This window comes from Lissotriton vulgaris, chromosome 8, assembly GCF_964263255.1.
Source record: "Lissotriton vulgaris chromosome 8, aLisVul1.2, whole genome shotgun sequence".
In the NCBI taxonomy this organism is placed as follows: Eukaryota; Metazoa; Chordata; class Amphibia; order Caudata; family Salamandridae; genus Lissotriton; species Lissotriton vulgaris.
In genome coordinates this window covers 1,531,319,559-1,531,334,834 of record NC_141696.1, presented here as the reverse complement: position 1 = coordinate 1,531,334,834, position 15,276 = coordinate 1,531,319,559, and the positions used below count along the sequence as shown (strand labels likewise).

Below are 15,276 nucleotides of genomic sequence, written 5' to 3'. Positions count from 1 at the left end.
CCAGGTCCTGCATCTATTTTGTTAAATGGTTTAAATTAAAGTATGAAGACCACAGCTATAAGCAGGCCGCAATTGCTCAGTTGGGAGAGCGTTAGACTGAAGATCTAAAGGTCCCTGGTTCAATCCCGGGTTTCGGCACAGTTGAGAGGTTCCTTGCTTCTACCAAAATAGGTCTTGGAATCAGCTGTAGTACTTTTTTCTCTATCAACATTTTTGTCAACTGATCTACAAAATGATCAATTCAACATAGACTTTGCTTTCTGTCCTCCTTTTAAACTTTCTTCCACCTATCTTGCCTTCAGGTTTGACAATGAATGTTTCCCATTTCGTCCTTTTTTGTAAAGTAAACTCTTGTCTGCATCACATTCCACTTCCCCTTGAACACAGATGTCAGTAGTCAGATGACATTGCTTACCTACTCATGCCAAATATATCTGGGTAATATAGTGCTAGTCCATTCAGAGTTAAAAAAACAACTACCTAACCTGGATCCCAAAAATGCTATTTGCCCATTGCACCAGTTAATTGCGGAATGATACAGGACTCCTTAAAACATATCTCTACCATATGAGGTTAAAAATCCAGGTCCTGCATCTATTTTGTTAAATGGTTCAAATTAAAGTATGAAGACCCCAGATATCAGAAGGCAGAAATAGCTCAGTTTGGAGAGCGTTAGACTGAAGATCTATAGGTCCCTGGTTTAATCCTGGGTTTCGGCACTGTTGAGAGGTTCCTTGCTTCTCACAAAATAAGTCTTGGAATCAGCTGTAGTACTTTTTTCTCTATGAACATTTTTATCAACTGATCCACAAAATGATCAATTCAACATAGACTTTGCTTTCTGTCCTCCTTTTAAACTTTCTTCCACCTATCTTGCCTTCAGGTTTGACTATGAATGTTTTCCATTTCGTCCTTTTTTGTAAAGTAAACTCTTGTCTGCATCACATTCCACTTCCCCTTGAACACAGATGTCAGTAGTCAGATGACATTGCTTACCTACTCATGCCAAATATATCTGGGTAATATAGTGCTAGTCCATTCAGAGTTAAAAAAACAACTACCTAACCTGGATCCCAAAAATGCTATTTACCCATTGCACCAGTTAACTGGGGAATGATACAGGACTCCTTAAAACATATCTCTACCATATGAGGTTAAAAATCCAGGTCCTGAATCTATTTTGTTAAATGGTTCAAATTAAAGTATGAAGACCCCAGCTATCAGAAGGCCGAAATAGCTCAGTTGGGAGAGTGTTGGACTGAAGATCTAAAGGTCCCTGGTTCAATCCCGGGTTTCGGCACAGTTGAGAGGTTCCTTGCTTCTAACAAAATAGGTCTTGGGATCAGCTGTAGTTCTTTTTCTCTATTCATCACATTTTTTCCAACTGATCTACAACACAATCAATTTAACATAGACTTTGCTTTATGTCCTCCTTCTAAACTTGCTTCCACCTCTCTTACCTTCAGGTTTGACAATGAATATTTCCCATTTCATGCTTTTTTGTAAAGTAAACTCTTGTCTGCATTACCTTCCACTTCCCCTTGAACACAGATGTCAGTAGTCAGATGACATTGCTTACCTACTCATGCCAAATATATCTGGGTAATATAGTGCTAGTCCATTCAGAGTTAAAAAAACAACTACCTAACCTGGATCCAAAAAATGCTATTTACCCATTGCACCAGTTAATTGCGGAATGATACAGGACCCCTTAAAACATATCTCTACCATATGAGGTTAAAAATCCAGGTCCTGCATCTATTTTGTTAAATGGTTTAAATTAAAGTATGAAGACCACAGCTATAAGCAGGCCGAAATAGCTCAGTTGGGAGAACGTTAGACTGAAGATCTAAAGGTCCCTGGTTCAATCCCGAGTTTCGGCACAGTTGAGAGGTTCCTTGCTTCTAACAAAATAGGTCTTGGAATCAGCTCTAGTACTTTTTCTCTATTCATCAAATTTTTTCCAACTGATCTACAACACAATCAATTTAATATAGACTTTGCTTTATGTCCTCCTTCTAAACTTGCTTCCACCTCTCTTACCTTCAGGTTTGACAATGAATATTTCCCATTTCATGCTTTTTTGTAAAGTAAACTCTTGTCTGCATTACCTTCCACTTCCCCTTGAACACAGATGTCAGTAGTCAGATGACATTGCTTACCTACTCATGCCAAATATATCTGGGTAATAAAGTGCTAGTCCATTCAGAGTTAAAAAAACAACTACCTAACCTGGATCCCAAAAATGCTATTTGCCCATTGCACCAGTTAATTGCGGAATGATACAGGACTCCTTAAAACATATCTCTACCATATGAGGTTAAAAATCCAGGTCCTGCATCTATTTTGTTAAATGGTTTAAATTAAAGTATGAAGACCACAGCTATAAGCAGGCCGAAAAAGCTAAGTTGGGAGAGCGTTAGACTGAAGATCTAAAGGTCCCTGGTTCAATCCCGGGTTTCGGCACAGTTGAGAGGTTCCTTGCTTCTAACAAAATAGGTCTTGGAATCAGCTGTAGTACTTTTTTGTCTATCAACATTTTTATCAACTGATCTACAAAATGATCAATTCAACATAGACTTTGCTTTCTGTCCTCCTTTTAAACTTTCTTCCACCTATCTTGCCTTCAGGTTTGACTATGAATGTTTCCCATTTCGTCCTTTTTTGTAAAGTAAACTCTTGTCTGCATCACATTCCACTTCCCCTTGAACACAGGTGTCATTAGTCAGATGACATTGCTTACCTACTCATGCCAAATATATCTGGGTAATATGGTGCTAGTCCATTCAGAGTTAAAAAAACAACTACCTAACCTGGATCCCAAAAATGCTATTTACCCATTGCACCAGTTAACTGCGGAATGATACAGGACTCCTTAAAACATATCTCTACCATATGAGGTTAAAAATCCAGGTCCTGCATCTATTTTGTTAAATGGTTCAAATTAAAGTATGAAGACCCCAGCTATCAGAAGGCCGAAATAGCTCAGTTGGGAGAGCGTTAGACTGAATATCTAAAGGTCCCTGGTTCAATCCTGGGTTTGGGCACAGTTGAGAGGTTCCTTGCTTCTAACAAAATAGGTCTTGGAATCAGCTGTAGTACTTTTTCTCTATTCATCAAATTTTTTCCAACTGATCTACAACACAATCAATTTAACATAGACTTTGCTTTTATGTCCTCCTTCTAAACTTGCTTCCACCTCTCTTACCTTCAGGTTTGACAATGAATATTTCCCATTTCATGCTTTTTTGTAAAGTAAACTCTTGTCTGCATTACCTTCCACTTCCCCTTGAACACAGATGTCAGTAGTCAGATGACATTGCTTACCTACTCATGCCAAATATATCTGGGTAATATAGTGCTAGTCCAGTCAGAGTTAAAAAAACAACTACCTAACCTGGATCCCCAAAATGCTATTTACCCATTGCACCAGTTAATTGCGGAATGATACAGGACTCCTTAAAACATATCTCTACCATATGAGGTTAAAAATCCAGGTCCTGCATCTATTTTGTTAAATGGTTTAAATTAAAGTATGAAGACCACAGCTATAAGCAGGCTGAAATAGCTCAGTTGGGAGAGCGTTAGACTGAAGATCTAAAGGTCCCTGTTTCAATCCCGGGTTTCGGCATAGTTGAGAGGTTCCTTGCTTCTAACAAAATAGGTCTTGGAATCAGCTGTAGTACTTTTTTCTCTATCAACATTTTTATCAACTGATCTACAAAATGATCAATTCAAGATAGACTTTGCTTTCTGTCCTCCTTTTAAACTTTCTTCCACCTATCTTGCCTTCAGGTTTGACTATGAATGTTTCCCATTTCGTCCTTTTTTGTAAAGTAAACTCTTGTCTGCATCACATTCCACTTCCGCTTGAACACAGATGTCAGTAGTCAGATGACATTGCTTACCTACTCATGCCAAATATATCTGGGTCATATAGTTCTAGTTCATTCAGAGTTAAAAAAACAACTACCTAACCTGGATCCCAAAAATGCTATTTACCCATTGCACCAGTTAACTGGGGAATGATACAGGACTCCTTAAAACATATCTCTACCATATGAGGTTAAAAATCCAGGTCCTGCATCTATTTTGTTAAATGGTTCAAATTAAAGTATGAAGACCCCAGATATCAGAAGGCAGAAATAGCTCAGTTGGGAGAGCCTTAGACTGAAGATCTAAAGGTCCCTGGTTCAATCCCGGGTTTCAGCACAGTTGAGAGGTTCCTTGCTTCTAACAAAATAGGTCTTGGAATCAGCTGTAGTACTTTTTCTCTATTCATCAAATTGTTTCCAACTGATCTACAACATAATCAATTTAACATAGACTTTGCTTTATGTCCTCCTTCTAAACTTGCTTCCACCTCTCTTACCTTCAGGTTTGACAATGAATATTTCCCATTTCATGCTTTTTTGTAAAGTAAACTCTTGTCTGCATTACCTTCCACTTCCCCTTGAACACAGATGTCAGTAGTCAGATGACATTGCTTACCTACTCATGCCAAATATATCTGGGTAATATAGTGCTAGCCCATTCAGAGTTAAAAAAACAACTACCTAACCTGGATCCCAAAAATGCTATTTACCCATTGCACCAGTTAATTGCGGAATGATACAGGACTCGTTAAAACATATCTCTACCATATGAGGTTAAAAATCCAGGTCCTGCATCTATTTTGTTAAATGGTTTAAATTGAAGTATGAAGACCACAGCTATAAGCAGGCCGAAATAGCTCAGTTGGGAGAGCGTTAGACTGAAGATCTAAAGGTCCCTGGTTCAATCCCGGGTTTCGGCACAGTTGAGAGGTTCCTTGCTTCTAACAAAATAGGTCTTGGAATCAGCTGTAGTTCTTTTTTCTCTATCAACATTTTTATCAACTGATCTACAAAATGATCAATTCAACATAGACTTTGCTTTCTGTCCTCCTTTTAAACTTTCTTCCACCTATCTTGCCTTCAGGTTTGACAATGAATGTTTCCCATTTCGTCCTTTTTTGTAAAGTAAACTCTTGTCTGCATCACACTCCACTTCCCCTTGAACACAGATGTCAGTAGTCAGATGACATTGCTTACCTACTCATGCCAAATATATCTGGGTAATATAGTGCTAGCCCATTCAGAGTTAAAAAAAAACTACCTAACCTGGATCCCAAAAATGCTATTTACCCATTGCACCAGTTAATTGCGGAATGATACAGGACTCCTTAAAACATATCTCTACCATATGAGGTTAAAAATCCAGGTCCTGCATCTATTTTGTTAAATGGTTTAAATTAAAGTATGAAGACCACAGCTATAAGCAGGCCGAAATAGCTCAGTTGGGAGAGCGTTAGACTGAACATCTAAAGGTCCCTGGTTCAATCCCGGGTTTTGGCACAGTTGAGAGGTTCCTTGCTTCTAACAAAATAGGTCTTGGAATCAGCTGTAGTACTTTTTTCTCTATCAACATTTTTATCGAACTGATCTACAAAATGATCAATTCAACATAGACTTTGCTTTCTGTCCTCCTTTTAAACTTTCTTCCACCTATCTTGCCTTCAGGTTTGACTATGAATGTTTCCCATTTCGTCCTTTTTTGTAAAGTAAACTCTTGTCTGCATCACATTCCACTTCCCCTTGAACACAGATGTCAGTAGTCAGATGACATTGCTTACCTACTCATGCCAAATATATCTGGGTAATATAGTGCTAGTCCATTCAGAGTTAAAAAAACAACTACCTAACCTGGATCCCAAAAATGCTATTTACCCATTGCACCAGTTAACTGGGGAATGATACAGGACTCCTTAAAACATATCACTACCATATGAGGTTAAAAATCCAGGTCATGCATCTATTTTGTTAAATGGTTCAAATTAAAGTATGAAGACCACAGCTATCAGAAGGCCAAAATAGCTCAGTTGGGAGAGCGTTAGACTGAAGATCTAAAGGTCCCTGGTTAAATCCCGGGTTTCGGCACTGTTGAGAGGTTCTTTGCTTCTAACAAAATAGGTCTTAGAATCAGCTGTTGTCCTTTTTCTGTATTCATCAATTTTTTTCTAACTGATCTACAACACAATCAATTTAACATAGACTTTGCTTTCTGTCCTCCTTCTAGACTTGCTTCCAACTCTCTTGCCTTCAGGTTTGACTATGAATGTTTCCCATGTCATGCTTTTTTGTAAAGTAAACTCTGGTCTGCATTACCTTCCACTTCCCCTTGAACACAGATGTCAGTGGTCAGATGACATTGCTTACCTACTCAGGCAAAATACGTCTGGGTAATATAGTGCTAGTCCATACGGAGGTAAAAATAAAATGACCTAACCTGGATCCCAAAAATAGTATTTACCCATTGCCCCAGTTAACTGCTGAATGATACAGGACTCCTTAAAACATATCTCTAACCTATAAGGTCAAATATCCAAGTCATGCATATTTTTTGTTAAATGGTTCAAATCAAAGTATGTAGACTACAGCTAGCAGGAGGCAGAAATAGCTCAGTTGGGAGACCGTTAGACTGAAGATCTAAAGGTCCCTGGTTTAATCCCGGGTTTCGGCACTGTTGAGAGGTTCCTTGCTTCTCACAAAATAAGTCTTGGAATCAGCTGTAGTTCTTTTTTCTCTATCAACATTTTTATCAACTGATCCACAAAATGATCAATTCAACATAGACTTTGCTTTCTGTCCTCCTTTTAAACTTTCTTCCACCTATCTTGCCTTCAGGTTTGACTATGAATGTTTCCCATTTCGTCCTTTTTTGTAAAGTAAACTCTTGTCTGCATCACATTCCACTTCCCCTTGAACACAGATGTCAGTAGTCAGATGACATTGCTTACCTACTCATGCCAAATATATCTAGGTAATATAGTGCTAGTCCATTCAGAGTTAAAAAAACAACTACCTAACCTGGATCCCAAAAATGCTATTTACCCATTGCACCAGTTAACTGGGGAATGATACAGGACTCCTTAAAACATATCTCTACCATATGAGGTTAAAAATCCAGGTCCTGCATCTATTTTGTTAAATGGTTCAAATTAAAGTATGAAGACCCCAGCTATCAGAAGACCGAAATAGCTCAGTTGGGAGAGCGTTAGACTGAAGATCTAAAGGTCCCTGGTTCAATCCTGGGTTTCGGCACAGTTGAGAGGTTCCTTGCTTCTAACAAAATAGTTCTTGGAATCAGCTGTAGTACTTTTTCTCTATTCATCAAATTTTTTCCAACTGATCTACAACACAATCAATTTAACATAGACTTTGCTTTATGTCCTCCTTCTAAACTTGCTTCCACCTCTCTTACCTTCAGGTTTGACAATGAATATTTCCCATTTCATGCTTTTTTGTAAAGTAAACTCTTGTCTGCATTACCTTCCACTTCCCCTTGAACACAGATGTCAGTAGTCAGATGACATTGCTTACCTACTCATGCCAAATATATCTGGGTAATATAGTGCTAGTCCATTCAGAGTTAAAAAAACAACTACCTAACCTGGATCCCATAAATGCTATTTACCCATTGCACCAGTTAACTGGGGAATGATACAGGACTCCTTAAAACATATCTCTACCATATGAGGTTAAAAATCCAGGTCCTGCATCTATTTTGTTAAATGGTTCAAATTAAAGTATGAAGACCCCAGCTATCAGAAGGCCGAAATATCTCAGTTGGGAGAGCGTCAGACTGAAGATCTAAAGGTCCCTGGTTCAATCCCGGGTTTCGTCACAGTTGAGAGGTTCCTTGCTTCTAACAAAATAGGTCTTGGAATCAGCTGTAGTACTTTTTCTCTATTCATCAAATTTTTTCCAACTGATCTACAACACAATCAATTTAACATAGACTTTGCTTTATGTCCTCCTTCTAAACTTGCTTCCACCTCTCTTACCTTCAGGTTTGACAATGAATATTTCCCATTTCATGCTTTTTTGTAAAGTAAACTCTTGTCTGCATTACCTTCCACTTCCCCTTGAACACAGATGTCAGTAGTCAGATGACATTGCTTACCTACTCATGCCAAATATATCTGGGTAATATTCTGCTAGTCCATTCAGAGTTAAAAAAACAACTACCTAACCTGGATCCCAAAAATGCTATTTACCCATTGCACCAGTTAATTGCGGAATGATACAGGACTCCTTAAAACATATCTCTACCATATGAGGTTAAAAATCCAGGTCCTGCATCTATTTTGTTAAATGGTTCAAATTAAAGTATGAAGACCACAGCTATAAGCAGGCCGCAATAGCTCAGTTGGGAGAGTGTTAGACTGAAGATCTAAAGGTCCCTGGTTCAATCCCGGGTTTCGGCACAGTTGAGAGGTTCCTTGCTTCTAACAAAATAGGTCTTGGAATCAGCTGTAGTACTTTTTCTCTATTCATCAAATTTTTTCCAACTGATCTACAACACAATCAATTTAACATAGACTTTGCTTTATGTCCTCCTTCTAAACTTGTTTCCACCTCTCTTACCTTCAGGTTTGACAATGAATATTTCCCATTTCATGCTTTTTTGTAAAGTAAACTCTTGTCTGCATTACCTTCCACTTCCCCTTGAACACAGATGTCAGTAGTCAGATGACATTGCTTACCTACTCATGCCAAATATATCTGGGTAATATAGTGCTAGTCCATTCAGAGTTAAAAAAACAACTACCTAACCTGGATCCAAAAAATGCTATTTACCCATTGTACCATTAATTGCGGAATGATACAGGACTCCTTAAAACATATCTCTACCATATGAGGTTAAAAATCCAGGTCCTGCATCTATTTTGTTAAATGGTTTAAATTAAAGTATGAAGACCACAGCTATAAGCAGGCCGAAATAGCTCAGTTGGGAGAGCCTTAGACTGAAGATGTAAAGGTCCCTGGTTCAATCCCGGGTTTCGGCACAGTTGAGAGGTTCCTTGCTTCTAACAAAATAGGTCTTGGAATCACCTGTAGTACTTTTTCTCTATTCATCAAATTTTTTCCAACTGATCTACAACACAATCAATTTAACATAGACTTTGCTTTATGTCCTCCTTCTAAACTTGCTTCCACCTCTCTTACCTTCAGGTTTGACAATTAATATTTCCCATTTCATGCTTTTTTGTAAAGTAAACTCTTGTCTGCATTACCTTCCACTTCCCCTTGAACACAGATGTCAGTAGTCAGATGACATTGCTTACCTACTCATGCCAAATATATCTGGGTAATATAGTGCTAGTCCATTCAGAGTTAAAAAAACAACTACCTAACCTGGATCCCAAGAATGCTATTTGCCCATTGCACCAGTTAATTCCGGAATGATACAGGACTCCTTAAAACATATCTCTACCATATGAGGTTAAAAATCCAGGCCCTGCATCTATTTTGTTAAATGGTTTAAATTAAAGTATGAAGACCATAGCTATAAGCAGGCTGCAATAGCTCAGTTGGGAGAGCGTTAGACTGAAGCTCTAAAGGTCCCTGGTTCAATACCGGGTTTCGGCACAGTTGAGAGGTTCCTTGCTTCTAACAAAATAGGTCTTGGAATCAGCTGTAGTACTTTTTTCTCTATCAACATTTTTATCAACTGATCTACAAAATGATCAATTCAACATAGACTTTGCTTTCTGTCCTCCTTTTAAACTTTCTTCCACCTATCTTGCCTTCAGGTTTGACAATGAATGTTTCCCATTTCGTCCTTTTTTGTAAAGTAAACTCTTGTCTGCATCACATTCCACTTCCCCTTGAACACAGATGTCAGTAGTCAGATGACATTGCTTACCTACTCATGCCAAATATATCTAGGTAATATAGTGCTAGTCCATTCAGAGTTAAAAAAACAACTACCTAACCTGGATCCCAAAAATGCTATTTGCCCATTGCACCAGTTAATTGCGGAATGATACAGGACTCCTTAAAACATATCTCTACCATATGAGGTTAAAAATCCAGGTCCTGCATCTATTTTGTTAAATGGTTTAAATTAAAGTATGAAGACCACAGCTATAAGCAGGCTGCAATAGCTCAGTTGGGAGAGCGTTAGACTGAAGATCTAAAGGTCCCTGGTTCAATCCCGGGTTTCGGCACAGTCGAGAGGTTCCTTTCTTCTAACAAAATAGGTCTTGGAATCAGCTGTAGTACTTTTTCTCTATTCATCAAATTTTTTCCAACTGATCTACAACACAATCAATTTAACATAGACTTTGCTTTATGTCCTCCTTCTAAACTTGCTTCCACCTCTCTTACCTTCAGGTTTGACAATGAATATTTCCCATTTCATGCTTTTTTGTAAAGTAAACTCTTGTCTGCATTACCTTCCACTTCCCCTTGAACACAGATGTCAGTAGTCAGCTGACATTGCTTACCTACTCATGCCAAATATATCTGGGTAATATAGTGCTAGTCCATTCAGAGTTAAAAAAACAACTACCTAACCTGGATCCCAAAAATGCTATTTACCCATTGCACCAGTTAATTGCGGAATGATACAGGACTCCTTAAAACATATATCTACCATATGAGGTTAAAAATCCAGGTCCTGTATCTATTTTGTTAAATGGTTTAAATTAAAGTGTGAAGACCACAGCTATAAGCAGGCCGAAATAGCTCAGTTGGGAGAGCGTTAGACTGAAGATCTAAAGGTCCCTGGTTCAATCCCGGGTTTCGGCACAGTTGAGAGGTTCCTTGCTTCTAACAAAATAGGTCTTGGAATCAGCTGTTGTACTTTTTCTCTATTCATCAAATTTTTTCCAACTGATCTACAACACAATCAATTTAACATAGACTTTGCTTTATGTCCTCCTTCTAAACTTGCTTCCACCTCTCTTACCTTCAGGTTTGACAATGAATATTTCCCATTTCATGCTTTTTTGTAAAGTAAACTCTTGTCTGCATTACCTTCCACTTCCCCTTGAACACAGATGTCAGTAGTCAGATGACATTGCTTACCTACTCATGCCAAATATATCTGGGTAATATAGTGCTAGTCCATTCAGAGTTAAAAAAACAACTACCTAACCTGGATCCCAAAAATGCTATTTGCCCATTGCACCAGTTAATTGCGGAATGATACAGGACTCCTTAAAACATATCTCTACCATATGAGGTTAAAAATCCAGGTCCTGCATCTATTTTGTTAAATGGTTTAAATTAAAGTATGAAGACCACAGCTGTAAGCAGGCCGCAATATCTCAGTTGGGAGAGTGTTAGACTGAAGATCTAAAGGTCCCTGGTTCAATCCTGGGTTTCGGCACAGTTGAGAGGTTCCTTGCTTCTAAAAAAATAGGTCTTGGAATCAGCTGTAGTACTTTTTTCTCTATTAACATTTTTATCAACTGATCTACAAAATGATCAATTCAACATAGACTTTGCTTTCTGTCCTCCTTTTAAACTTTCTTCCACCTATCTTGCCTTCAGGTTTGACAATGAATGTTTCCCATTTCGTCCTTTTTTGTAAAGTAAACTCTTGTCTGCATCACATTCCACTTCCCCTTGAACACAGATGTCAGTAGTCAGATGACATTGCTTACCTACTCATGCCAAATATATCTGGGTAATATAGTGCTAGTCCATTCAGAGTTAAAAAAACAACTACCTAACCTGGATCCCAAAAATGCTATTTACCCATTGCACCAGTTAACTGGGGAATGATACAGGACTCCTTAATACATATCTCTACCATATGAGGTTAAAAATCCAGGTCCAGCATCTATTTTGTTAAATGGTTCAAATTAAAGTATGAAGACCCCAGATATCAGAAGGCCGAAATAGCTCAGTTGGCAGAGTGTTAGACTGAAGATCTAAAGGTCCCTGGTTCAATCCCGGGTTTCGGCACAGTTGAGAGGTTCTTTGCTTCTAACAAAATAGGTCTTGGAATCAGCTGAAGTCCTTTTTCTGTATTCATCCAATTTTTTTTAACTGATCTACAACACAATCAATTTAACATAGACTTTGCTTGCTGTCCTCCTTCTAGACTTGCTTCCACCTCTCTTACCTTCAGGTTTGACAATGAATATTTCCCATTTCATGCTTTTTTGTAAAGTAAACTCTTGTCTGCATTACCTTCCACTTCCCCTTGAACACAGATGTCAGTAGTCAGATGACATTGCTTACCTACTCATGCCAAATATATCTGGGTAATATAGTGCTAGTACATTCAGAGTTAAAAAAACAACTACCTAACCTGGATCCCAAAAATGCTATTTGCCCATTGCACCAGTTAATTGCGGAATGATACAGGACTCCTTAAAACATATCTCTACCATATGAGGTTAAAAATCCAGGTCCTGCATCTATTTTGTTAAATGGTTTAAATTAAAGTATGAAGACCACAGCTGTAAGCAGGCCGCAATATCTCAGTTGGGAGAGTGTTAGACTGAAGATCTAAAGGTCCCTGGTTCAATCCTGGGTTTTGGCACAGTTGAGAGGTTCCTTGCTTCTAACAAAATAGGTCTTGGAATCAGCTGTAGTACTTTTTTCTCTATTAACATTTTTATCAACTGATCTACAAAATGATCAATTCAACATAGACTTTGCTTTCTGTCCTCCTTTTAAACTTTCTTCCACCTATCTTGCCTTCAGGTTTGACTATGAATGTTTTCCATTTCGTCCTTTTTTGTAAAGTAAACTCTTGTCTGCATCACATTCCACTTCCCCTTGAACACAGATGTCAGTAGTCAGATGACATTGCTTACCTACTCATGCCAAATATATCTGGGTAATATAGTGCTAGTCCATTCAGAGTTAAAAAAACAACTACCTAACCTGGATCCCAAAAATGCTATTTACCCATTGCACCAGTTAACTGGGGAATGATACAGTCCTCCTTAAAACATATCTCTACCATATGAGGTTAAAAATCTAGGTCCTGCATCTATTTTGTTAAATGGTTCAAATTAAAGTATGAAGACCCCAGCTATCAGAAGGCCGAAATAGCTCAGTTGGGAGAGCGTTAGACTGAAGATCTAAAGGTCCCTGGTTCAATCCTGGGTTTCGGCACAGTTGAGAGGTTCCTTGCTTCTAACAAAATAGGTCTTGGAATCAGCTGTAGTTCTTTTTCTCTATTCATCAAATTTTTTCCAACTGATCTACAACACAATCAATTTAACATAGACTTTGCTTTATGTCCTCCTTCTAAACTTGCTTCCACCTCTCTTACCTTCAGGTTTGACAATGAATATTTCCCATTTCATGCTTTTTTGTAAAGTAAACTCTTGTCTGCATTACCTTCCACTTCCCCTTGAACACAGATGTCAGTAGTCAGATGACATTGCTTACCTACTCATGCCAAATATATCTGGGTAATATAGTGCTAGTCCATTCAGAGTTAAAAAAAAACTACCTAACCTGGATCCCAAAAATGCTATTTACCCATTGCACCAGTTAATTGCGGAATGATACAGGACTCCTTAAAACATATCTCTACCATATGAGGTTAAAAATCCAGGTCCTGCATCTATTTTGTTAAATGGTTTAAATTAAAGTATGAAGACCACAGCTATAAGCAGGCCGAAATAGCTCAGTTGGGAGAGCGTTAGACTGAACATCTAAAGGTCCCTGGTTCAATCCCGGGTTTTGGCACAGTTGAGAGGTTCCTTGCTTCTAACAAAATAGGTCTTGGAATCAGCTGTAGTACTTTTTCTCTATTCATCAAATTTTTTCCAACTGATCTACAACACAATCAATTTAACATAGACTTTGCTTTATGTCCTCCTTCTAAACTTGCTTCCACCTCTCTTACCTTCAGGTTTGACAATGAATATTTCCCATTTCATGCTTTTTTGTAAAGTAAACTCTTGTCTGCATTACCTTCCACTTCCCCTTGAACACAGATGTCAGTAGTCAGATGACATTGCTTACCTACTCATGCCAAATATATCTGGGTAATATAGTGCTAGTCCATTCAGAGTTAAGAAAACAACTACCTAACCTGGATCCCAAAAATGCTATTTGCCCATTGCACCAGTTAATTGCGGAATGATACAGGACTCCTTAAAACATATCTCTACCATATGAGGTTAAAAATCCAGGTCCTGCATCTATTTTGTTAAATGGTTTAAATTAAAGTATGAAGACCACAGCTGTAAGCAGGCCGCAATATCTCAGTTGGGAGAGTGTTAGACTGAAGATCTAAAGGTCCCTGGTTCAATCCTGGGTTTCGGCACAGTTGAGAGGTTCCTTGCTTCTAACAAAATAGGTCTTGGAATCAGCTGTAGTACTTTTTTCTCTATCAACATTTTTATCAACTGATCTACAAAATGATCAATTCAACATAGACTTTGCTTTCTGTCCTCCTTTTAAACTTTCTTCCACCTATCTTGCCTTCAGGTTTGACAATGAATGTTTCCCATTTCGTCCTTTTTTGTAAAGTAAACTCTTGTCTGCATCACATTCCACTTCCCCTTGAACACAGATGTCAGTAGTCAGATGACATTGCTTACCTACTCATGCCAAATATATCTAGGTTATATAGTGCTAGTCCATTCAGAGTTAAAAAAACAACTACCTAACCTGGATCCCAAAAATGCTATTTACCCATTGCACCAGTTAACTGGGGAATGATACAGGACTCCTTAAAACATATCTCTACCATATGAGGTTAAAAATCCAGGTCCTGCATCTATTTTGTTAAATGGTTCAAATTAAAGTATGAAGACCCCAGCTATCAGAAGGACGAAATAGCTCAGTTGGGAGAGCGTTAGACTGAAGATCTAAAGGTCCCTGGTTCAATCCCGGGTTTCGGCACAGTTGAGAGGTTCCTTGCTTCTACCAAAATAGGTCTTGGAATCAGCTGTAGTACTTTTTCTCTATTCATCAAATTTTTTCCAACTGATCTACAACACAATCAATTTAACATAGACTTTGCTTTATGTCCTCCTTCTAAACTTGCTTCCACCTCTCTTACCTTCAGGTTTGACAATGAATATTTCCCGTTTCATGCTTTTTTGTAAAGTAAACTCTTGTCTGCATTACCTTCCACTTCCCCTTGAACACAGATGTCAGTAGTCAGATGACATTGCTTACCTACTCATGCCAAATATATCTGGGTAATATAGTGCTAGTCCATTCAGAGTTAAAAAAAAACTACCTAACCTGGATCCCAAAAATGCTATTTACCCATTGCACCAGTTAATTGCGGAATGATACAGGACTCCTTAAAACATATCTCTACCATATGAGGTTAAAAATCCAGGTCCTGCATCTATTTTGTTAAATGGTTTAAATTAAAGTATGAAGACCACAGCTATAAGCAGGCCGAAATAGCTCAGTTGGGAGAGCGTTAGACTGAAGATCTAAAGGTCCCTGGTTCAATCCCGGGTTTTGGCACAGT

The 15,276-nt window shown here is 38.2% G+C and overlaps 3 non-coding genes across 3 annotated transcripts; all 3 read left to right on the top strand.

The window, feature by feature from the left end:
* The first annotated feature begins 4,722 nt into the window (after nucleotides 1–4,722).
* On the top strand, nucleotides 4,723–4,795 carry TRNAF-GAA (transfer RNA phenylalanine (anticodon GAA)). The gene has a single exon. It is a non-coding gene; the product is annotated as a tRNA-Phe (tRNA).
* A 5,748-nt stretch (nucleotides 4,796–10,543) lies between these two features.
* TRNAF-GAA (transfer RNA phenylalanine (anticodon GAA)) lies at nucleotides 10,544–10,616 on the top strand. The gene has a single exon. It is a non-coding gene; the product is annotated as a tRNA-Phe (tRNA).
* Nucleotides 10,617–15,199: 4,583 nt separating this feature from the next.
* On the top strand, nucleotides 15,200–15,272 carry TRNAF-GAA (transfer RNA phenylalanine (anticodon GAA)). Its single transcript has one exon. It is a non-coding gene; the product is annotated as a tRNA-Phe (tRNA).
* The last annotated feature ends 4 nt before the right edge of the window (nucleotides 15,273–15,276 follow it).